We start from the raw sequence: 24568 nt of genomic DNA, 5'->3' as shown, positions 1-24568 counted from the left end.
AAATACTTCATCATCAACAATCTGGATGTCTGCTCAGAGACCCAATCGGAAAATCAGCAACTACTCAGACGACAGGTGGATAACTACACAAGGATGGGAAGAAACCAGTGCAAAAAGGAGGAAAACACCTGAAACTGGAACACCTCGCCTCCTAGAAAGGACCAAAACTCCTCAACAGCAAGGGAACAAAGCTGGACAGAGAATGAGTGTGATGAAATGACAGAATCAGACTTCAGAAGGTGGGTAATGAGAAACTTTCGTAAGCTAAAAGAACATGTTCTAACTCAATGCAAAGAAACTAAGAACCTTGAAAAAAGACTTGAGGAAATGATAACAAGAATGGACAACTTAGAGAGGAATATGAGTGAATTGATGGAGCTGAAAAACACAACACGAGAACTTTGCGAAGCATGCACAAGTCTCAACAGCTGAATTGACCAAGAAGAAGAAAGGATATCAGAGGTCGAAGATCAACTCAATGAAACAAAATGAGAAGGCAAGATTACAGAAAAAAAGCACAAAAAGAAATGAACAAAGTCTCCAAGAAATGTGGGACTATGTGAAGGACCTAATCTATGTTTGATAGGTGTACCTGAATGTGACGAAGAGAATGAATACAAGCTGGAAAATACTCTTCAGGATATTATCCAGGAAAATTTCCCCAACCTAGCAAGGCAGGCCAATATTCAAGTCCAGAAAATACAGAGACCACCACAAAGATATTCCACAAGAAGAGCAACCCCAAGGCACATAATCATCAGATTCACCAGGGTTGAAATGAAGGAGAAAATGCTAAGGGCAGCCAGAGGGAAAGGTCAGGTTACCCACAAAGGGAAGCCCATCAGACTCACAGCAGATCTCTCGGCAGAAACCCTACAAGCCAGAAGAGAGTGGGGGCCAATATTCAACCTCCTTAAAGAAAAGAACTTTCAACCCAGAATTTCATATCCAGCCAAACTGAGCTTCAGAAGTGAAGGAAAAATAAAATCCTTTGCGAACAAGCAAGTACTCAGAGATTTTGTCACCACCAGGCCTGCTTTACAAGAGCTCCTGAAAGAGGCACTACACATAGAAAGAAACAACCATTCCAAAAACATACCAAATGCTAAAAAGCATCAACAAAATGAAGAATATCCATCAACTAATGGTCAAAACAGCCAGCTAGCATCAAAATGGCAGGATCAAATTCACACATAACAATATTAACCCTAAATGTAAATGGGCTAAATGCGCCAATCAAAAGACACAGACTGGCAAATTGTATAAAAAGCCAAAACCCATTGGTGTGCTGTATCCAGGAAACCCATCTCACATGCAAGGATACACAAAGGCTCAAAATAAAGGTATGGAGGGCAATTTACCAAGAAAACAGAGAGCAAAAAAAAGCAGGAGTTGCAATTCTCATCTCTGATAAAATAGACTTTAAAGCAACAAAGATCAAAAGAGACAAAGGAGGACATTACATAATGGTAAAAGGATCAATACAACAAGAAGAGCTAACAATCCTAAATATATATGGACCCAATACAGGAGCACCCAGATATATAAGGCAAGTTCTTAATGACTTACAAAGAGACCTAGACTCCCACACAATAATAGTGGGAGACTTTAACACTCCACTGTCAATAATAGACAGATCAACCAGACAGAAAATCAACAAGGATATCCAGGGCTTGAACTCAGACCTGGAACAAGAAAGACTGATAGACATTTACAGAACTCTCCACCCCAAATCCACAGAATATACATTCTTCTCAGCTCCACATCACACCTACTCTAAAATTGACCACATAGTTGGAAGTAAATCACTCCTCAGCAAATGCAAAGGAACAGAAATCACAACAAACAGTCTCTCAGACCACACTGCAATCAAGATAGAACTCAGAGTTCAGAAACTAACTCAGAACTGCACTTCATGGAAATTGAACAACTGGCTCTTGAATGTTGACTGGATAAACAATGAAATGAAGGCAGAAATAAAGAAGTCCTTCAAAACCAATGAGAATGAAGACACAACATACCAGAATCTCTGGGACACATTTAAAGCAGTCTCTAGAGGAAAATATATAGCAATAAGTGCCCATATGAGAAGAGTGGAGAGATCCAAAATTGACACCCTATCATCAAATTTGAAAGAGCTAGAGGAGCAAGATCAAAAAAACTCAAAACCCAACAGAAGACAAGAAATAACTAAGATCAGAGCAGAACTGAAGGAGATAGAGACACGAAAAACCCTTCAAGAAATCAATAAATCCAAGAGCTGGTTTTTTGAAAAGATCAACAAAACAGACAGACGGATAGCCAGACTGATAAAAAAGAAAAGAGAGAACAACCAAATAGATGGAATAAAAAACGATAAAGGGGAAATCACCACAGATTCCACAGAAATTCAAACCATCATCAGAGAATATTACAAACAACTCTATGCACATGAACCAGTAAACCTGGAAGAAATGGATAAACTTCTGGACACTTGTGTCATTGCAAGCCTAAACCAGAAGGAAGCCAAAACTATGAATAGACCAATAACAAGGTCAGAAGTCGAGGCAGCAATTAAGAGCCTACCACACAAAAAAGCCCAGCTCCAGATGGGTTCACAGCCGAATTCTACCAGACACACAAAGAGGAACTGTTACCATTCCTTCTGAAACTATTCCAAATAATCCAAAAAGAGGGAATCCTTCCCAAATCATTTTATGAGACCAACATCATCCTGATACCAAACCCCGGCAGAGACTCAGCAAGAAAAGAAAACTTCAGGCCAATATCCATGATGTACATAGATGCAAAAATCTTCAATAAAATACTGGCAAGCCGATTGCAACAGCACATCAAAAAGCTTATCCACCATGATCAAGTAGGATTCATCCCAGGGATGCAAGGCTAGTTCAACATATCCAAGTCCATAAACGTAATTCACCACATAAACAGAACCAAAAACAAAAACCACATGATTATTTCAATTGACGTAGAGAAGGCCTTTGGCAAAATTAAACAGCCCTTTATGCTAAAAACCCTCAATAAACTCGGTATTGATGGAAGGTATCACAAAATTTAAAAAAGCTATTTACGACAAACCAACGGCCAATATCATACTGAATGGGCAAAAACTGGAAGCATTCCCTTTGAAATCCGGCACTAGACAAGGATGCCCTCTTTCACCACTCCTATTCAATATAGTACTGGAAGTTCTAGCCAGAGCAATCAGGCAAGAAAAAGAAATAAAGGGTATTCAAATAGGAAAGGAGGAAGCCGAATTGTCTCTATTTGCAGATGACATTATACTGTATCTAGAAGACCCCATTGTCTCAGCCCAAAAACTCCTGAAACTGATAAGCAACTTCAGCAAAGTCTCAGGATATAAAATCAACGTGCAAAAATCACAAGCATTCCTATATATCAATAACAGACTGAAACAAAGCCGAATCAAGAACGAACTGCCATTCACAATTGCTACAAAGAGAATAAAATACCTAGGAATACAACTAACAAGAAACGTAAGGGACCTCTTCAAGGAGAACTACAAACCACTGCTCAACAAAATAAGAGAGGACACAAACAGATGGAGAAAAATTCCATGTTCATGGTTAGGAAGAATCAATATAGTGAAAATGGCCATACTGCCCAAAGTAATTTACAGACTCAATGCTACCTCCATCAAGCTACCAATGACCATCTTCACAGAACTGGAAAAAACTACCTTAAACTTCATATGGAACCAAAAGGGAGCCCACATAGCCAAGTCAATTCTAAGCAAAAACAACACAGCAGGAGGCATCACACTACTGGACTTCAAACTATACTACAAGGCTACAGTAATCAAAACAGCATGGTACTGTTACCAAAACAGAGATATAGACAAATGGAAAAGAACAGAGGCATCGGAAGAACACAACATATCTACTATCATACAATCTTTGATAAACCTGACAAAAACAAGCAATGGGGAAAGGATTCCCTGTTTAATAAACGGTGTTGGGAAAATTGGCTAGCCATGTGCAGAAAGCAGAAACTAGACCCCTTCCTGACACCTTACACTAAAATTAACTCCAGATAGATTAAAGACTTAAACATAAGACCTGGCACCATAAAAACCCTAGAAGAAAATCTAGGCAAAACCATTCAGGACATAGGAGTAGGCAAAGACTTCATGACCAAAACACCAAAAGCATTGGCAACAAAAGCCAAAATAGACAAATGGGACCTAATCAAACTCCACAGCTTCTGCACGGCAAAAGAAACAGTCATTAGAGTGAATCGGCAACCAACAGAACGGGAAAAAATTTTTGCAGTTTACCCATCTGACAAAGGGCTGATATCCAGAATTTACAAAGAACTAAAACAGATTTACAAGAAAAAAACAAACAAGCCCATTCAATAATGGGCAAAGGATATGAACAGACACTTTACAAAAGAAGACAAATATGAGGCCAACAAACACATGAAAAAATGCTCATCATCACTGGTCATCAGAGAGATGCAAATCAAAACCACATTGAGATACCGTCTCACGCCAGCTAGAATGGCGATCATTAAAAAATCTGGAGACAACAGATGCTGGAGAGGATGTGGAGAAAAAGGAACACTTTTGTACTGCTGGTGGGAGTGTAAATTAGTTCAACCATTGTGGAAGACAGTGTGGTGATTCCTCAAGGATCTAGAAATAGAAATTCCATTTGACCCAGCAATCCCATCACTGGTATATATCCAAAGGAGTATAAATCATTCTACTATAAGGACACATGCACACGAATGTTCATTGCAGCACTGTTTACAATAGCAAAGACCTGGAACCAACCCAAATGCCCATCGATGACAGACTGGACTGGGAAAATGTGGCATATATACACCATGGAATATCATGCAGCAATCAAAAACGATGAGTTCGTGTCCTTTGTAGGGACATGGATGAGTCTGAAGAACATCATTCTCAGCAAACTGACACTAGAACAGAAAATGAAATACCGCATATTCTCACTCGTAGGCAGGTGATAAACAATGAGAACACATGGACACAGGGAGGGGAGCACTACACACTGGGGTCTATTGGGGGGAATAGGGGAGGGACAGTATGGGGGGGAGCTGGGGAGGAATAGCATGGGGAGAAATGCCAGATGTGGGTGAAGGGGAGGAAGGCAGTAAATCACACTGCCACGTGTGTACCTATGCAACTATCTTGCATGTTCTGCACATATACCCCAAAACCTAAAATGCAATAAAAAAAGAAATTAAAAATCTTAAATGGGGTGCTGTTGGTATAGTTACAGATACATTTACCATGTCGAGGTAACAGTATGAGTGGAGACAAAAAGTTTGATGGTGTATGGATCAGTCGCTGTCAAGTGACTGATTAAAAATCAGAGAAATTCTAATTTTTGTTTTTCCCAAAGTCTTAGTTGCTTGGCTGCACTCCGGGTTTTCTGAGATAGACATAGACATTAATATATCCACTTTGTGCTTTAGCTCTCAAAATCCGTTTCTGTCATTTAGACCTTAATGACTAACACTCATAAACTATTCTCCCTTACGATACAACCTAAGGATAGTTTTTACATTTTTACTTTAATTTCTGGGATACAAGTGTAGGTTTATTACATTTGTTTTTAGCCCCGGATGCATTAGGTGTTTGTCCTAATGCTCTCACACCCCCCACCCCTCTACCCCTCACTGACCCTGGGTATGTCTGTTCCCCTCCCTGTGTCCATGTGTTCTCATTCCCATTGTTCAGCTCATACTTATGAGTGAGAAAATGCAGTTTGGTTTTCTGTTCCTATGTTAGTTTGCTGAGGATGATGGCTTCCAATTTCATCCATGTCCCTGCAAAGGACATGATCTCATTCCTTGTTATGGCTAAAATCATTCACAGTAATCCATGGTGTGTATGTGCCACATTTTCTTTATCCAGTCTATCCTTGATGGGTATGTGGGTTGGGTCCATGTCTTTGCTATTGTCAATAGTGTTGCAATAAACATACATGGGCATGTGTCTTTATGGTAGAATGATTTATATTCCTTTGAGTGTATACCCAGTAATGGGATTGCTGGGTCAAATGGTATTTCTAGTTCTAGATCCTTGAGGAATCACCACACTGTCTTCCACAATGGTTAAACTAATTTACACTGCCACCAACAGTGTAAAAGCGTTTCTATTTCTCCAGAGCTTCATGAGCTCTGGAGAATCTATTGTTTCTGGGCCTTTTAATAATTGCCATTCTGACTGATGTGAGATGGTGTCTCATTGTGGCCCTGATTTGCATTTCTCTAATTATCAGTGATGTAAGACAAGCAAGAAGTGGGCAAAGGAAACAACAGACACTTCTCTGAAGAAGACATTTATGCAGCCGTGGGCAAGGGAAATAACAGACACTTCTCTGAAGAAGACATTTATGCAGCCAACAAATATATAAATACATAAAAAATAAATATTGAACACAATGTAACATGATATTCCCTTTCAGGTCTTTTTAGCAGGCTAGTAGCCCCATGGAATAAATGTTCAATCTTTGGAGGCATCTAGGTTAAAACAAGATCATCACTTCTGGGAATGCCGGAGAGGAGTTCCTCAGGAGGAAATCCCTTTAACATACCCTTTTACCTTCACTCTCCACGGATCTGCTTCTCAGGGATTGTGGCACATGTATACTTGAAAGGTTTGGGGATTTTCCTGCCTACTTTCCCTTCAAAAACAAACATCTCTGCCCAGGGCACTGGTAAGTGAACAGTGACCACATTTTGTAGCACAGTCCGCTGGCTCTTTAGTCACAGGCTATCAGACAAAGGTTGTACAAGTGACCCAAGTACAGTCAGTCCACTGGCAGGCTAACAAATTACCGTGAGATCTAAAACTTAAAAGCCATGGCCTGGTGTGGTAAGATATAATTAGGCAATCCTTCACCTTTGGGAATTCTTGGGCTAAGACTATTTGAAAGAGAAGGCAACATTTGCATGGAGGCATCCCATGAGAAAGAATCCAGACTGGAATGGCCATAGTAAAAGCTAAGTCAAAATTCTGATGGACCAGATTTTTGGAAAGTAAAAAAAACCCTGATTGACCTAGAGAGGCCTCGAGCAGATCCACAGAGAAAAGCACAGATGCTAAAAGAAGGTAACATAGAGACACTAAGTATCCAGTCCCTGGGGCTGCCTCAGTCCCTGTTAATGCTTAGTTTCCAAATCATTGGTATTTGTAGGATAAACTTTCATTGACCCAGTGTGAGAAGATATTTGTTCCCTGCAAACAAATGAGCCACTAACATTAGCAACAAAAGACTCTATTAGGTTTTAATGTAACCTGTGTTCATTTGCTCCCATGCATGCAGTGGGCAAGGTTGGCAGCACGGTGGTCAAGGATGATGAATATTGCTTTATTTAGAGTTAGCAGTGCATTTAATGAAAAAGTTGACGTGCCAGTTTTGCACGGCAGTAGATTAAGAGCAATTAGATAAAACAATCAGAGCACATATTCTTAAAGCAGCCTATCTCATAAACAAATGGTCGATGAAGTACGCTCCTGAATCAATTAAGCGCAACAAGTAAGAAAACTTGCTTTCACCAGACACAGTAAAAAACAAAACGAGACAAAACAATGAGGAATATTAGAAATGGACTTTGAAAAGAACAATCAATAATAAAAATTAATATCTGTTTTAGAATAGCAAAGCATCATTAAAATTAAAAGTCTGATGCTGGGATTGCATAAATAAGTGTATTTAAATCTGCAATCTTTGTTATTTTACATCTTAGACATATTAGGAATTGGCTTGTTTGGTAGCTGATGAAAGATTTGTCTGTGTCTGAAACACCAAGAAGCAAGAGCTAGCTCAAGGACTAGCTTAAAGTATGAGAGAACAAGAAAACCATAAGCACAAAGTTCTATAATGTGCAGTCACAGGGTTGACTCATTATGTCTCTAGTAAGCTACTGAGCTATGTGGTTTAATATGCCTCCATGATGGATAGGGTCTTAATGCTTGGGGGAACTATGCAAGGGACCAGGAAGATTAGCAACTTATCTTTCCAGTCTCATTTCCCATGAACTCTGCTCCAGTAGTTTGTTCATAAACTGTCAAATATCATTGGCTGTTTAGTGCTTTTGCACATATTCTTCTGACTGTCTAAAATTCTCTCTTCTTTTTCTTTATATAAATTTTCCTTTTTTAAAAAAGCCAAACTCAAAACTTATTTCTTTTATGATGCTTTCCTGTTCCACCAGAATTAAATGTGATTTATTTACATCTAACCCTTACAGACCTCCCTGTTCCTGCCTCTGTCTTGAAAACTACATCCAGTCTGAAAGCATTATTTTGTTAGTTTTAAAAGTAGATTATCTGTTGAATAATTACTTGACTTCATAAGGTAAGGTTTGCTTTATCTCTGTAATTATCAGCTTCCTTTGTGATATTGTCTTACACATTCATGTTCATTCAGAAACCACTACCATGACACATCATCTAACTCCACCACTTTCAGTATTCTTCTGAGCCTACCCACTAAGAAAAGATCTCCTGGCCGGGCGCCGTGGCTCAAGCCTGTAATCCCAGCACTTTGGGAGGCCGAGGTGGGTGGATCACGAGGTCAAAAGATCGAGACCATCCTGGTCAACAAGGTGAAACCCCCTCTCTACTAAAAATACAAAAATTAGCTGGGCATGGTGGCGCGTGCCTGTAATCCCAGCTACTCAGGAGTCTGAGGCAGGAGAATTGCCTGAACCCAGGAGGCAGAGGTTGCAGTGAGCCGAGATCGCGCCATTGCACTCCAGCCTGGGTAACAAGAGCGAAACTCCGTCTCAAAAAAAAAAAAAAAAGAAAAGGTCTCCTAATTTAAGAAATGTGCTTCAATCTGTGATCCTGTAGGACATGGTTCAATGTCAGCATTTATTAGTCATATAGGCAGTAATTAACAAATGTACTTCCCCATGGTGTCATTTGACTTTTTCTCCATCCCCTGTATTTTCTGTATACTGGGGCTAAGATTTAAAGTCTTGAATATTATACATGTATACATATTTATATATATGCATATCTGAGATATCATATATGTATAAAATGTATCTTAGACAATCCTGAATCCTTCATATTACCTCACATCAGAAGGCATATAAGGTTTTACTGTCTTCTTTTTTGAGATGGAGTCTCACCCTGTCGCCCAGGCTAGAATGCAATGGCGCAAACTCGGCTCACTGTAACCTCCACCTCCCAGATTCACGCAATTTTCCTGCCTCAGTCTCGCAAGTATTTGGGATCACAGGCACTCCCAGCTAGTTTTTTGTATCTTTAGTAGACACAGGGTTTCATTATGTTGGCCAGGCTGGTCTCAAATTCCTGACCTCACGATCTGCCTGCCTCAGCTTCCCAAAGTGCTGGATTACAGGTATGACCCACCGTGCCCAGCAGTTTTTATTGTCTTGTCTTTATTCTGCTAAAATTAATCAGGAGCTCATCCAGGGCAGCCTGTTCTCTTTATTGTCAGGTTCTCCAGTATAGGCTGACCTGGCATATATTTCATATATTTGCCTGGAATCATACCAGTTTATGCCTGGTTTTATTTTATTTTATTGTCCTAGTGGAAAGCACGAATGCAGTCCCCCACTACCACAAATTATGCAGTCGAGTTTCTCACATTTGGAGAATTCACAGAGGTCAGCACATCCAGAGTGCAATGGATAAGTCTTGCCCTGAGAAAACCACCTTCATGATCTTGCTGTCTCCCCTGCCAGCTAAGTGCTAGTTTATGCCTGTTTCCTGGCATAATTATCAATAGTGCACCCTTTTTTTTCCTCACAAAGTATCTTTGTTTAGACAATAAATTACCCATCAACCATCATCATATTGATGATTACTTTAGTTAGTTATTTTATTGGAGACTGTAAAGTGTTTTTCTAATTCTATCATTCTACATTTATTAACTGAACTATTTGTATGCAATACTCTTTCCCATGCCTACAGGCCTTTTGGCATAGAGTTTACTTCAGAATGGCAAAGTAAATGCCTAATTCCTTCCCCTCAGTTGACAATTTTCAGAATATTGACTTGGTGCCCAGACAAGTTCTAGTGTTATCCAGTATCTCAAGAGTTTTGATTGTTTCTCTTTCTTTAAAATATCATTAAGAATGCACGGCTTTTTAGATCTTAAATGTGTTTTAATCAATCATGGTTATCATTGATTCTTTCATTGTCTCACCTTCGGTCAGTGAAAGTGCACTCAAGCTGGCTCATGTGTCATTTTGACAATGCCTCATTTTCCTTTCACGGTTTTCTTATTTGGGGGCACACAATGTTTCAGATTTATCTTCTGTATTTCTTCATCTAAAATTAAGCATTTCCCAGAAGTAGTGATTAAGTTGATAACTCAGAAGAGAGTTTCAGAAAACCCCTCCCCACTTTCCCCCAAAGTATTAGCAGGAAATAGCCTGAAAGGGAAAAGAAAACGCTGACCCTTTAGTTAGATCGGCACATGGCAGTGACTGTGTATACAGCAAGAAAGCAGCAACAAAGCTACAAACAGAACAGATCTGATCTGTGTATTCAAGAAGTTTACAATTTAAAAGGAAAATCAGGCTTCTCTCAGTAACTGCAGGTGAATATAGTGAATTATTATCTGCTCTCCACATGGCAAAATTAGAACATATCTGCTTAATTCAAATGGATATAAATAGCCTGCATCAATGTTTCGACTCCCTATTAATTGACTTAATAATCATTTTTGCCTAAACATATGGCTTTGATATTCCCCTGGCTGAAAAATCTGGTAGGGGGATTTATAGTTTTCTCTTTAATCAGATGAGAAAATGTGCATACTTATCAACCTCCTTTATGATTTTAACATTCCTAGAAATATATACAAAGAAGCTACCAGTACACATAGAAGATGTCAGATGTCTGAGTCTTCTTAGAAATATAAAGAACTGCCTTTCCTTCTCCTCAAAAGCACCGCTGAGACAGGAATCTCATCAACTACAGTTTTCTGAGATCTCAGATGAAAAACTTCAGAAATGATTATTTTTTAACATTTAGAAAAACAAGAAAACAATTTTTCTCCAGTAAACTTTCAGGTGTAATTCTCCAGTTTGCAGATGTCAATACCTTGTTACATGGAAAAAAATCTGCTAAGTAACGAGTAATGGCTTTAACTTGTTAAGAGTTCAAATACACACTCATATTTGTCATTTGAGTACCAGACTTTGAGCTCTGGATTCCTCAGCTCAGAGGCGAAATCTCTCTTAATCTAAGAGAACTATTGGGGAAGATTTGAATATGATGGAGACTATTTCAGGGTCAGTCTGTTTTATCAGTCTTAGGCATCAAGCTGTTTTATATTCATTCTTTGCTATTCTTACCATTTTCCTAGCAACATGAACAAAATAATCAATACAAGTGATATGGACAATAAGTAAAAGCTGGATTTAATTAAGAAAAGATATGATTGACTTTATGACTTAGTATATTTTAAACAGTTACCACTCCCAAGTTAGATAGAATTTTGTTCATTCAGTTTCTTCTCTCATCCATCCATTCTGATATACCATGTATCTACTCTAAAAATATTTAATGATAACTTAGTAAGTTTCATCAGGAGTTATACTTGGCATTTAGAATGGAAAGCTTCATAATACATGAGTCCTATCTGCGAGGCACTCATGGACATGTGTGATAGAGGCTTATAAATAATTATGACATGGTTCAGATAGCATCAATATTATGAGGAATGCTGGATAAGGCCTTATAGAACTGTGTGTAAAAAATAAGAAGCTGCCAGATGAAAAGGGCATTTAGGCAGAGAAGCCAACACATATCAAGTTATTAATGTAGCAAGCCAATAAATAAACTTTTGGTATTTCCACAGATAATCCTGATTCCCATACTTATAACTATATTCCAACAAATCTGAGGTTATATGTCCCGATTTTGTCTGAAAAATTAGAGTCACTTAATGGTGAACTGATAAAGAGAGACACGGGTGGAAAGAAAAGCATTTTCCCTTTTATATACTATTTTAAAAACAATCAAAAAGAGAAATATTCATTAAAACAATTAAATTTAGAATTATTAAGGGGCATTTTCTTATGGGAAAAATAACCCTATGCAAATTAATACTTCTTCCACTAAGTACTTGTTTCAAATCATAATCTTTGTCTTGCTTTTCACTGGAAGACAATGAAGGTGTTACTTCCTGCAGAAGTCTACAGCCTTCTTCCCACTTCTGTTTCTAGGAGTATCTTTCAACGCTACATTAAGTGAGAGAAACAAATAAACAACAACAACAAAAGGAAAGAAACTCCATGATTCTTCTAGCTCACTGTACTTTACACGCTTTTTTGTTTCTCAGAGAGAACTGAGATGTAACTCCAATTGCTCTTATCTTTTTTTTAAGTTTAAAATTTGTTAGCCCAGAATTAAAAAACTAGTTCTAAGATTTTGAAACAGGCATATAAACTTTCTTAGTGTCTTTAATTTGAAAATAAAGATTTTTGTTTTCTTACAAAGCTGGGAAGTCATGCATATCACCACAAGTTTGTTTCTCCCTCTTCTCCTCACATTTTACAGGGAAAGTTCATGTCAAAAAATCATTTTTTGAAATAATCATTATTTTTTCCAGAATGACATTTAAAGGAAAAATTTCAATGTGCATAATATAATTTAAACATGCATGATTGGTATTTAAGACATAGACATGAAATATGGAAACTCTGGTGGTAATTTTCAAAATAGGACAGAGTTTCAAAATTGCTTGGAATGATGACAGCATTATTGAAAAAATAGACTTTTTACAATGTGATTCTAAAGGGCACTGGTTAATGTTTATTTAGAGAATGAAGTTTGAATGTCTTTGCACTTCATGAAGTGAAAGCCTGATTCCCATTCAAACTAGTTACTTGAGTTTTTGACATTTATCTATTCTGCAAATTAGGGAACATATATGTAATTGATTATTCATTTTCTCTAAGTCAAGTGAATTTTGATATTTCAGAAGGAAGCATCATTGAGTGAAAAGAGTGTAATCTATGGAGTTATACAACCTTGGTATTTTTATTCTATTTCCAATACTAACTGAATTATTGGTTTCTACATTTTTTAAAATTTGAGAACACAGTTACTCTTCATAGGGAACAATTTATTTTATTTTTATTTTTAGTGTATAATATCTAAACCTAAACCCCTTGTTTGAAATACTTCTTTGTGGTTTAGCCCCATTCTCCCTGCCCTTGAGGACGCTGTTATGTCCTAGCTTGCCTGTATTATAGCTTGTATCCTGGTTCATGAGTTCTCAAGCTCTTGTACCACATCCAAGAAGAAAGAGGATATGCTGGACATTGAAGGATGAGAAGGGCAGAGATGAATTTTATGAGCAATGGAAGAGCTCTCAGCGGAGAGAAGATGACGGGGTGATTCCCCACCCCTGTAGACAGGTGGTTCTCTCCTACCCTGTAGCTGGGTCCAGGGCTTTTTATGGACTCAGAACAGCAGAAGGGCAGGCCATAGGTAGTACTGGAAAAGGCAGCATTTGATTGTTTGAATGGCATTATTCAGAAAGACTTAATTGGGGAAGGATGAGCAAACAGGAACAGAAGTTGTCACTCTGAGTTGAGGTTTCATTTGGGACCAGCAGTTCAGTCTTTCATCCTTCAGGCTGGTTTTGGCTTGAAGATGGGGTTCACCCAGGTTCTACCCCATCTGCCCAGGCATTCGGCTGCCTCCTGTTACTATTACCTGGACTCCTGTTACTATCACCTGGACTCTTGACACCCAGATCCTTGTTCTTTACAATTTTCCAAAACTGACCTTCAGATAACCCCCCAATTGTGAGCCTTCAGTAGCCTCCTACAATAAATTCCTTTGCTTCTAAGACAACCTGGGTCAATTTCTGTTGTTTGCTGCTGCTTGTAAGCAAATAACTGACTTGCACACCTGCTGTTATAGACTGAATAATGGACACTGAAACATATCAAGTCCTAATCCTTAGAACTTGTGAATGATATCTGGAAAAAGAGTCTTTGCATATAGAATTAAGGTAAGGATGTAGTGATGATGATATGTCCTTATAAGAGACAGGAAGAGAAAAACGTACACAGAGGAGGAGGCCATGTGAAAATGGAGACAGACGTTGAAATGATCCAACCACAAGCCAAGAAATAGTGAAGCCAAAAGCAGGAAGAGAATCTCCCCTAGAGCCTATGCAGCAGAGCCAACATATTGATGTTAGATTTTTAGCCTACAGAACAACGGGAATAAATGTTTGCTGTCTTAAGCCACAGGAGGTAATTTGTTATAACAGCCACAGCAAAGAATATAACTTCCTTACACATTTTAATGAATATTAGAGAGAATGTATCATCTATAGCCATCTATCACAAAAGTTTATGTCATATCTTTTACATTGTATGTCTAAGATGAATAAATTGATAGGTAAATAATGCCACTATAGGTTGGTGGAAAAGTAATTCCAGTTTTGCCATTGAAAATAATGGTGAACACAATCGCTATTGCACCAACCTAATGTTATTATTACTATTATCATTGCTATTGTTAATTGTGTAATTAATAGGTACCTATAATGCATCAGGCACTATACCAGAACCCAGACATAGGCCTTGTCCCTGTCTCCAAAGAACTCTTTGTGAGACAGAGATTTTAGAGCTCAGTGTTCATCAAACACAGTATGCAGAACAGAAGCTCAATACAGGCAGAGAAAAATGGCATTCACCAAGGCACAGACATGCCCATGTTTATGCTATGACCTGAGAAATCCAAGTAATTTAGTGTGGCTACAATGAGAGAGAAAAAGAAAAACAGAGAGGGAGAGAGAGAGACAGAGAGAGAGAGTGTGTGTGTGTGTGTGTGTGTGTGTGTGTGTGTGTGTGTGTCTGCGTGTGTGTGTTTGTGTGTGTGAGTGTGTCTGTGTGTGTTTGTATGCGTGTGTGTGTTTGTGTGCGCGCGTGTTACTGAACATCATTTTGTACCAATAAACATCCTCTGGGGGCATTTCTTTTTCTAAAATTAAAGTTTTTCAACCTCTTCGCTTTGCTTAAACCACCAAGCTTAGGCTTTTTTTTCACTTGTGACACAGAGACAATAATATGGAACTCATAGTTTTGAATTTGAAATGAGTTAGTGTATTTCACATAAATTATTTCATCTATTAGAGAGGACAAAATTATAAGGCTGTATTATTAAATACACATTTAAAGACAAAAAAATAAATGTTAAGTCAAAGTGATAGTAAGAAATAAAACAAGCTACTCCAGCAATTTATTCAGAGACTAAGCCCCTAAATTTGACATTATATGACTATAGACAGAATGATGAGGACTCAAATCAAAGTCTCTTTGGCCTAAAGACACAAGTTTTTTTCATGCTAGATTCTGGTTATTCACATCTAATTCTGATAACAGAATTTGGAAGTCAGGGGAAGAAATAGGTGGTTTTTTAAAAAGGGTTGATCTGAGAAGGCAGGATTTTTCATAATCTCACTGAGACGCTGATAAAGCTTGGCAGATTGAGCATCCCTATTTATTTCACCTCACTCCCAAAGTCTCACTGAAATAGTAATAAACAAATATGAAAATTAGAAACACCACAGACAATGACGGGAGAAAAGAGCTTCTAAAACACTGGATTATGGAAACCATGTTTAGGAATGTATGAATGGTAACTGATTTTAGCAAAGAAAGAAAAATCTAAGTGGTTGGGGATGAGGAGGACTGAAATAGGGGAAGTGGAACAAAGTGAGAGGATGGAGCCCGAACAATCTGGAAAGGTGCAACAGCGGTTCTGTGTCTCTCAATATCAGCACTCGAAGTGGGCTGAGACAGTAGGAACTCCATCTCCTCTCCTCTTACCAGTGAGGCTTTGCCCCCACCCAGGCAGAAGATGGACTTCTTCACTCCCTGAAGAAGCTGAACCTGAGGAGCAGTTGGTTCAGGGAAATCAGACAGACAGAAATAGCTGTGGACAAGGATGAGTGTGATATCAGAAGCGAGGAGATTATGTGAAATTCTGCACATGGAATAACAAGAAATTCACCTTTCCCTCATTCTCTCAGTCCTTAGATGTAGCCATATAAACCTCGGTATTGGATGGAGAGGCATAATTTAGATAAAAATGGATTCGTTGGCAGTTTTGGTGATAAAAATATGAGATTATTTTTGCATCTGTTTTCTCAAAAAGGTATGAACTATAAGACAAGATTCTCAAGTAAAAGTAAAAGGGATTGATCAGGATGATCAAGCTTGAGAAGAAAGTTATTAGGTAATCAGTTGAAGAGTGGAAATGAGAATACAGCAGGAAAAAGTAGAGGCTCATTCATGTGAGAAAGCAGATTAATGAATCAAAGTCTCTAGGATAGGGCCTTACTCTTTATTTCGAACACTATTCTCCAATAACAGAAACAAGGGCTCCTTGTAGAAACGCCCAATTCTAGGACTGCAGCAAGAAATACGTAACTGAAGCTTGGACCATCCTGTATTACCAGGAAGTAGGAAAGTGCTAGAAAATTTAAAAAACTACAGTGATGGAAGTATGTCAAAGGGACATGAAAGCCAACTGAACGAGCTTATAATGGTCAAGGCTGGAACAATTTGAGCAACCAAAAAAATAAGGTAGTTTTTGATCATAACCTAAAGTATAACACACATGTCCATGGGTCCACAGTGCTGTAAACAAATGACTGAATAATTAAATGGGGAGAAGAGGTAAATCTGTGGTACAGAATTCCAAATAATTTATGTAGATACTCCACCTCTTATGGAGGTTGACTATAACTCCTCACCTCTCACATGTGGGCTGTGCATAGTAACTTACTTTCAGATAATGGAAAAGGGGGACAACGTAACTTTACGGTGAAGAAAACTAACAAGCATTACTTCAGCCAGGTGATCAAGATTAACATCAGTGATGGTAAGTCATGCTGATGGTTACGTAATCTTGATGTGACGTGATGAGAATTGTAGCACACTTCTGTCATCTTCCTACCCAAAACCTCCCTGAAACCCACAACCTCAATCAAACCACAAGAGAGACAACAGACAAATCTACATTCTACAAAATACAAGACCAGTGTTTCTTTAAACTGTCAAGGCAAGTCTGTGAAACTGTCATAGACAAGAAAAACCTAAGAAACATGATGAGTACATGTCATCAGGGAAAGCAGTCTGTAAGGTATCCTGAAACAAACAAACAAACTAGAATACTAGGTAAAAACTACAGAAATCAGAATAGAGACTTCGCTTAAAAATAAGGTGTCAATACTCTTCACTGATTGTGACAAAACACACGCACTAATGTAAGTAGTTACTAATAGGGGAAACTAAATGTGGAATATCTGAGAACTCTCCGAACTATCTTCTGATATTTCTTTAAACCTAAACAATTCTAGAATTAAATAGTTTATTTAGAAACAAATATGAAGAAGAAAACCTCTGCAGAGGTTGAATAACTGCTGGCATGGAAGAGCCTCACTAGGTAAGCGAGAAGGACGGGAGGTGTTGGTAGTATTCACAGGTAGTTTAGAGGTGACGTATTAAAGAACGACAATATCAATAATAGGATTCAGGGAGGATGCCTGATGGATGTGGAGGTCACAGAGGACCAGAAAGGTGAAAATAAAAGGCTAAATCTAAGAGGCTGTAACAACAAAATCATGCTTATAGATACTGACGTTGCCTAGAATAGTATCAGAAATAAAATAAGACGGAGCATCTCTGTTTCACTGCAGAATGATCTTAGAGAAGCTCTTTGACTACAGAGCACAGGATCTATGAAGGTGAGCTTTCACCGCTGAATAAAATGCTAATTCCTAATTAAAATTCCAACAGCAGTACTAATGGATCCCTTTCTAAGTGACTCCAGAGGAGGAAAGGGTATCTAGCTTCACCAGATTAACAGACTATCAAAAACAGCAATGAAGTCAGCTTGCTTTCTCCATCTGAGATGCTGAAACAGGAACATATGTCGGGGTTTGATTTTCATTCGGCCTTTTGCAATATGGCAACAAAGTCTAGCTCTAGCAGTTCAGAAAAAATCTTTTTTTTTTTTTTGAGACGGAGTTTCGCTCTGGTTACCCAAATCATTTTTTTTTTATTGTAATTATCCACAGAAGTAGAGTGAGAGCATTTAGAAAGTCCTTTGAGAGAGTTCTTTCAACTTTCTTCTCTGGGGCTCTGAGAAGTAACAAAATTGAGTGCGGGATTAGATTTGTGCCAGCAAGTTGACTATCACTTTATCTGTTTTCTGATACTTGTTTAATAATGCTGTAATAGTGCTTCAATTTTAAAGCATTTTATATTTTCCATGGGTTTGATATGTAACTTTTCCTGAGGTAGAAAGAACAGATATTATTATCCCAATTTTACTGAGGTGGAATCAGAAGCAGAGAGGAGGTAAATCACTTCCTTAATGTCAGCACAGCTATTAAGAGGCAGATTAGACCTCAGAACGCACATGCTCTGATTTTAATCCAATGTTCACCACACCCCATTATGCCATACAACCCCTCATTACTACTGACTCAGAAATCTTCAGCTTCTTAAGTACTCATTTACTATGTCCGTGTTAGAACTTTTTTAAGTGGAGTTTTTTTTTTTTTTTTTACAAAATTAACAGGGTATTTGGAAATTTGTATGTAGCTTTCCATTTTAAGTCAAAGCCAGTAGTCTGTATGCTTTGTAAAATCAAGAACCAGATGTTGTTGCTAGCAAATCCCTAGACTGAGCCCTGTACCTGTACATAGCAGAAACTCAATAAATATTGAACCAGTGAATGCATTTTGAAGTATTTAAAAAAGTTGAATATATTTATGTAGCAATGTACTTATGCCTCAAATATTTTGAGACAGTCTATTTCCATTGAAGAGACAACTGAGTTTAAAGTCAGAAAATAGGTTTCATATTTTTGATGAGCTTCCTCAGCTAGAAAATAAAATTTTTTAAACTTTATTTTAAAATAAAGTTTCATTTTATTTTAAAAGCTAGTTTCATTTTCTGGGCTATTAAGGACTACACTCTCCCCCAAATATTATGCTCATTTCCACTTTACTAATTAGTTCTTTCTTGTTTAACAGAAAGGAAGGCAGAAAAGCATGTTTCTGCATTTTATGAACCTCAGAAAGCAAAACTTGTCTATGAAGCAAGGCAAAAAATAATAGAAACTCTACTTTGGCCATTAAATTTTATGATATAATGAATTAAAAATAGGTGCTATATTATAATTTCATCAAACTTTGTGGTAGATTAAATTACTGACACTAATTATTTGCTCTTTCTTATATCTATTTTTTTGTCTGTCCTTCAACTTTGCAATGACAAAAAAGTTGCTACTCCTAAAAAGGGTCTTTTGATTTGGTCTCAGCCATGTGGCTGATTTGGACAACGAAATGTAAGCAGAAATGGTACAAACAGAGCATTGGCATTGGTTTATGTGACTGGGCATTCTTTTCTATGCGTCGGCCATTCTCCTGAGAACATGTTCTGGCTCAGTTGCTGGTCCCAGGAGGAGGATCCACTGCCAGCACATAAGAGAGAAATATATACTTATTGCTGTATACCACCGAGATTTTGAGGTTGTTTGTTACGCAGCAATATTTAACGACCTGCTTTATCCTAATTGTAAAGATCGTTGTCAATTACAGGAAACAAAAAGGGGGAGAAAAAGGAGCTGAGGATGCTCTTTAGTTACTGTGATCCCTAACATTCAATTTGTCCCAAGCTCTGGACTTTTGGTTCATGTAGACTTTTGACAGTTTGAAAATTGTGTTGCTATGTCACTGGTTAAAATAACTTGCGTTTTCTACAAGTCTTTAAAAAATATGAGTGCCTCAGATGTTTCTTCCACTTCTCTTCCTTAACAGAATCCAATTTGAGAATCTCCAATTTCTCTAGATCTATCTTCTTATAGATTTATGGTTTTCTATGAACCTTATAATACTGGCTATTCTCTTGTCCAGGACATCTGTCCCAAATTCTAGCTAACACAGAACTGATGTGGAAAATCTTTTATTCAGACTACTGGACTATTTATCCCCACTGTTTCTGTGGGAATGGGATTAGGGTGTCTATTTAAAAATTTCTCCTGAAAAAAATTACTTTACAATAAGCATTGACAATAAACATCTGAGTTAGTTTCATTTTCTGGGCTATTAAGGACTACACTTTCCCCCAAATATTATGCTCATTTCCACTTTGCTAATTAGTTCTTTCTTGTTTAACAGAAAGGAAGGCAGAAAAGCATGTTTCTGCATTTTATGAACCTCAGAAAGCAAAACTTGTCTATGAAGCAAGGCAAAAAATAATAGAAACTCTACTTTGGCCAGAGTATCTCTAGTAAATACACAGATGATTGATGTATTCCATCGCTGTTTTACCTACTTCCTGTGAGGTGTTTTTAAAATTATAATCATTTTAATTAGGAAAGAAGTACCCATAGTCTCTGATTAGACATTGAAATACCATTTCTGAATACTTTTCTACTGTTTCTACTTCCTAGTTCACGGGTTTTCAAAAAGGTATCCCAGGTCTGTTACCTAGATAACATCTTTGAAATTGATTTAACCTCTCAAATATATGTCAAAGTTAAGAGAAAATAAACATCATTTACAGATGAGTACACCTAGTCTTAGAGGGTTGTTAAGTTACTTGCTCAAGGTTGTGTAATGTATAAGGAGCAGAACTAGGTTTAAATCAAAGCCAGTTTTATTTCAAAAGCCCATGATCTTCCTGTCATACCACATTGCCTAAATGCTAAATCAAGTTGAAATTTCATTTGAATTTTCTTAGTCCCCAAGATCAGTTGTTTAATTTCAAATACCCTGAGAGACCCTTACAGATACTATACAATTTTCATGATTCCTAGAAAAAAATTGTTGGAATTTTCTACCTGAAATATATATATATATATATATAACAGTTTAAAAAGAGCAGCAGGCAAATAAAGGCTGCCAACAGAAAAAAATGCCAGAAAAGGCTGACACTATTTCTTCCTTCTATTTTTCAGTCGCCCTCACAATTTAATTATTGCAACACAACCTCAGGAGTATACTCGCCAATGTGACACAGTTGCTATGTGTGTTCACAGTCTAGATAAATGGCGGGTGAACTATTGTAGGACAAACGACACCCTTGAAATTGTTTAGTTCCAGTTTTCTCTATTAGGCTCTGAAGTTCTAACGTTCAACTATTCAAGAAAAATTAGTTATTTAGAGGGAAGAAAAACTAAAGACTTTTCTAAACTCCTTGACTATTTCTCTGGGTTTGTTTTTTTGAAAAGACCAACCATGACTTCATTAAAAATATTCATTGCTTAGAAGTATCTTAAGAACTCATTGATTTAGTCTAGGCACTATCATTCTGGTAGATTATATGTCTTCTAAACTATTCATGCATCTCTACTTTCTTCTTTTGCCTGAATCTTTCTACCTTTGGTTCATTACCCACCTCATTAAAACTTCCATCAAGGAAAGGACACCCAATTCAATCCCATCACTTATTAACTGCTCTTGCAGAGACTGCATGTGTCGGCAAATTCAAAGCAGTGGTTAAGGGGTGGCTTGAGCCTAGCCTCTATTTTCATGTTTCATTATCAGCTAAGGAGCAGCAAATGCCCTTTGAGTGAACATTGTATTCAAGATGATCTATTAAGAACAACTGGATTTCCAGATTTCTCTGACCGTAAAGGGCTTGCGATAATGGATAGAGGAAGCTGGATTTTATGCACAGGGATCAGAAAGGGACACGTATAACAGATGTGCTTATACATATGCATTTGAACATGTGCTTGGCATACAGATAAATACTGTCAGAGTTAACGGGCATGCATGAGGATAGACGCACTGAAAATAATTACTTTTACACTGATGTCAGCAACATAAATGGAGTAGAATGTTTATTGTGCCAAAGCTATCATCAGACAAGGGAGATTTAACAAATAAGAGCGAGTCGGGTAGCTCAATCTTAAGATTGAGAATTAAAATCGATTATCAACTCAATAAACAGATCGAAAATGTCAGCAAGCTGGTAGTTGCTGTGCGATCACTGGGCCAACAAAGGGAGTCCAGCAAAAGTGGCTCGTCCCAAGAAACACATCCCTGTGGCTAATCTCAGCCAGCATACCCACATGAACTTCTTATCTTCAAGAGCTTTCAACATGCAAATAGTGACATCTGAAATTATTATCACCAGCATAGATGAGCATTATTTTAAACCAAAATATAGGACCTAAATTTACAAAAGAATCTAGAGATTATCCAGTCCGAAACCCTACAAATTAGAAAAACAGTGTCATGTGTGATGAAGAAACTTGCCAATCTGGTCCCCTAGATTCTTCTCATTTCTTCCTGTTACCCTTTTCCAGAGCACTTAAAACATCTGCAGCTGTGATTATAGAATGATTTTAATAATCTTTGAAGGATCACCAGAAATGACATAGAACTTCAAGAACAGAAATAGGTCAAATTTTTTTATCAGTAAATTTTATCTTGATCCATGTCTAATCAATTCTATAAGTAGTGACCCCAGGTAATAGGATCCAGGATGAATTCACTAAATGTAATTCATTCAAACTAACCTTTTTTTTATTTCTACCAACTTTTCTTGTGGTAACTGAGAGCTTATCAAGAAAAAGAATACCTACAATTCAGCAACGTGTTCCATAAAGGTTCTCAAGAAGATAGAGAGGAGTGGAAACTCTCATATACCACCCTTAAGAGAACCAATTTCTAGAAGCATGCTAGAAACAATATGACTTTCACCCCATGCTACATATCCTCCACATGCTGCTGTAGGTTCACTTTGAGCCTCATCTTCCTTCAACTTATCCTCTGCTCCCTGGGAGCTTGAGCTCTATGGAATACATCAAAAGAGCCCTCACACATTCTGGTTTCTAGCTGGGCTGAGCCATTGAGAGTCCAGGCAGGAGACTGGAGGGAAACAAGAGAAATCAAATATTTTGTTTCCCACCCTACAGGATGGTCACAGGGTGATGTATCAGATGTATCATAGCCACCAAATGTCACATCTCCCAAGAGAAGTCTGAATGTTACACCTTCCCTAAATGTCCTAAAAACCTTTATCTTGGGTTGAGGGGTGTAACAATTTCACTGCTGTTTATCCCAGGGATCTTGGACAATCCCTTCTGGTTCCTTTACATCCCAACCACACCCCAGCAATCAGTGTCTTTGTAAATAAAGCTTGAATCATCCTAATTTCTTTTCTTGTTTGTATACTGACTGAGAAACAACTTCGACCAATGCTTCACCTTCCGGAAATACACATCACAGAAATTCTCACACAGGTCCACAGCATTGTTGTAGATATTGGAAGTCAGAGGCAACATAAAGTACTTTAGGGAATGAATTAGTGAAAGGTGTTCATTCGTTCACCACTAAAGAAATGTTCTTAGTGGTATAAAATAATAACCTTTTATCATTATGTTTTTTAATAGCTTTATTGCAGCATAATCTAAATACAACAAACTGAAAATACCTAAAGTATACAATTTGGCAATTTTGACCAATGTAAGTCCCCATGAAACCACCATCACATTCATGATAATAGACAATATTCACCATACCTAAGAGTTTCCTCATGCTACTGTACAATCCTCCCCACTTCACTCATGCCTTTTATCAGTAGGCAGTGTGAATATGCTTTCTAATAATAGAGATTAACTTACATTTTATGTAATTATATATTCCATATGTATAGAATTTTATATGTTTGTTATAGTATGTTTATATTTATTAATATGGGGTCACACAGTATGCTCCATTTTTTGTCTGGCATTTGTCACTCGGTAGAACTATTTTGAGAGTCATACCTACAGTTCTGTGCATCAATAGTTCATTCATTTTGTATTGCTGAGTAGAATCCAGTTGTGTCAGTATAGTGCAGTTTGTTATTTTTGCGCAAAACAGTCTCGCTCTGTCACCAAGGCTGGAGTGCAGTGGTGCTGTCTCAGCTCGCTGCAACCTCCACCTCCTGGGTTCAAGTGATTCTCCTGCCTCAGACTCTCAAGTAGCTGGGACTACAGGCACACACCCCCACACCTGGCTAATTTTTTGTATTTTTAGTAGAGACAGCATTTCACCGTGTTAGCCAGGATGGTCAATTTATGAATTTTTTAATTTATGAATTTTATACTTGTTGGATGTATGCAATATTAGCTTAACCCAGGATAACAAATATTTTCTCTCATGTTTTCTTTTAGAAGTTTCTCAAAGTTTTAGATTTCACATTTAGGTCTATAATCCATTTTGAGGTAATTTTTAGATATAGGGTTAGGCATAGATTGAGATTTTTTTTTTTTTTGCATATGTGATCGCTTCTGCACCGTTTGTTAATTAGATTACCCTTTCTTCACAAACTTTCCTTTATATCTTAGTGAAATAGTAATTGACTAACAACATAGCTGTTATAGTCAGCAAGGGCTCTAATATAAAATACCTTAGGCTTCGTTGCTTCAACAATAGACATTTATTTCTCATAATTCTGGAGTCTAGAGGTCCAAGATCAAGGTTCCACTTGATTTGGTTTTTAGTGAGTGCTCTCTTCCAGATTCGCAGATGGCCACCTTCTTGTTATATCT

The 24568-nt window shown here is 37.6% G+C and overlaps 1 long non-coding RNA gene and 1 other non-coding gene across 11 annotated transcripts in view; both read right to left on the bottom strand.

Moving 5' to 3' along the window:
- LOC128929024 (uncharacterized) overlaps positions 1–24568 on the bottom strand; it is a 597561-nt gene that overhangs the window by 173897 nt on the left and 399096 nt on the right. The gene's annotated exons all lie outside the window — the stretch shown is intronic.
- LOC118146062 (U1 spliceosomal RNA) lies at positions 9559–9722 on the bottom strand. Its single transcript, XR_004731521.3, has one exon. It is a non-coding gene; the product is annotated as a U1 spliceosomal RNA (small nuclear RNA).

Source organism: Callithrix jacchus, chromosome 10 (genome assembly GCF_049354715.1).
Source record: "Callithrix jacchus isolate 240 chromosome 10, calJac240_pri, whole genome shotgun sequence".
Lineage (NCBI taxonomy): Eukaryota > Metazoa > Chordata > Mammalia > Primates > Cebidae > Callithrix > Callithrix jacchus.
The sequence above is the reverse complement of the archived record's forward strand: the minus strand, read 5'-3'. Positions and strand labels throughout refer to the sequence as shown.